Consider the following 2,190-nt stretch of genomic DNA (forward strand, 5'->3'; position numbering starts at 1 on the left):
ATATAATAAAATTCGCTCAGAATAAGTTGGAAGTTATGTGAACGTTGTAATAGGTAACAATATATGCTTCTGGTTATAAGCTGTAAAATAAAAATAATTCGTATCTGTTAAAAAGAACATAAATATTTTAAACATATAATATTGAGTATATAAAATAAAACGCAAAGTATAAAAATATAATATATGACACAAAGAATAAAATTAAAGATTGACAATAAAAAAGTATTCTAAGATTTAACAAGAAAAAAAACAAATTATTCAGTCGTAATAATAAAAAATTATATGATATCTAGTTAATAAGTAAAATATATATAAAAAAATTTTGTAACAATTAAAATAACGGATAATATATACCTTGTAAATCTTCTGTCAGTATAATATAAAATTCTATAATTTCAGACAATGCGTTGAGAGTGGAACAGTCATATCTCTAGTATGTTCAGAAACAATATGGAAAACGACAAACTATTGTAAGAAGGTTGAAATGGTAAAACAAAAGGAAGGGGTACATGAGAGTGGGAAAAATAAAATAGAGGAAGAAATGAAAGAGGAAAGAAAAGAAATAAGAAAGGAAGGAAAACAGTTAAGAAGGAGAAAGAGATTGAATAATTTGAGAGTAAGAATCAGGCAATGATTCAGTATCGTTCATTTTATTTAGCCCTTGTTTCTGTCTTTTAATGTGAATCATTTCAGATACTAATCTCTTATTATAAGAAGACTCGCAATCTAAAATTTTCACATCATCCCATTTAAAATTGTGGTCTAAATTGATACGATGATCAGTTATGACAGTAGGAGAACCAGTATTCCTTCTAATATCCGATTTATGTTCATGTAATCTCGTACTCAATTTTCTTTTGATTTGACCAACGTAGCTCGCCTCACAATCATCGCAGGAAATTTTATATACAATGTTTTGGTTGGACAACAATTCCAACTTGTCTTTCCCTCTCTTAATGAGGCTTCTTAATGTGTTAGGAATCTTAAAAGCTAGTTTATAATGAAACATACTGGAAATCGGAAGAAAACTCTCTGAGATAGGTTTGACATAAGGAATAGTAAAATATTTATCTTTCACTTGTAAGTTATGTGCAGTATGTTTATTATGCATATGGATATTTAATCTTTGTTCAATTACAGAAAAGATGAAAGATAAAGGGTAACAGTTATCTAGGAAGATGTGGATAGCTTCAATTAAATTTTTCTGTTGGAACCACGAATGTGATAATAAGATAATTTTATCTATGAAGCTGATAATTGTGCCTTTTTTTGTGGCAAAGAGAATGATTGTAATAAAAATTAAGGAACCTTCCAGAAAATGTCTTTTTGTGATAAATGTCGAATATAATTCTATGATTATCTATGATAAGTGTTGTGTCTAAAAAACTTAATCTATCTTCCGAACCAACCTCCAAGGTAAATTGTAATTTCGTATGTAAAGAGTTAAAAGTATTCAAAGCATCATTTATATTGTTAGATGGAAGCGCGAGAATAACATCATCAACATATCTGAAATGAAACAATGACTGTACTGATAATCTATTGATTGCTATTTTTTCCAGATCTTGCATAGCAATGTCTGCGATTATTGGTGATAACGGTGAACCCATTGGAGTATCAAATAGTTGTTTGTAAGTTTTATTATTAAAAGCAAAAAAGGTAGAATCTAAAATATATTTAACTGCAAAAGTAAATTCATTTTTTGAAATGTTAGTCTTAGTTGAGATGTACTCCCATCTCCTATCGATGCTATTTAAAGCTAGATCAACAGGAATATTAGTGAAAAGAGACACCACATCTAATGAAGCTAAAACATATTGAGAGTCAAACCTTTTTCCATTCAATTTCTCAATTAAATGGAAACTATCTTTAATATGGCTAGAAGCTTTTGGTATGCTGTCATTAATTATGTTATTTAAAAAAAGGAAAAATAATATAATGGACTATTAATAGAAGACACAATCACTCTCAATGGGTTTCCGTTCTTATGTATTTTAGTCAAACCGTAAGCCCTAGGTATAACTCCATCAGTTGTTAGCAATCTACGATATGTTTGATTGTCAATAAACAGATCGCGCTTCCATCTCACAAGCAACGTGCGTAAGTCTTGAGTCAATTTTTTAGTTGGATCTTTAGCAATGGTTTCAAATTGAGAGTAATATTGTTGGTTGTTCCAAAAATATTATTAAC

The sequence above is a fragment of the Trachymyrmex cornetzi genome, unplaced genomic scaffold, assembly GCF_001594075.2.
Source record: "Trachymyrmex cornetzi isolate Tcor2-1 unplaced genomic scaffold, Tcor1.1 scaffold1813, whole genome shotgun sequence".
Taxonomy (NCBI): Eukaryota; Metazoa; Arthropoda; class Insecta; order Hymenoptera; family Formicidae; genus Trachymyrmex; species Trachymyrmex cornetzi.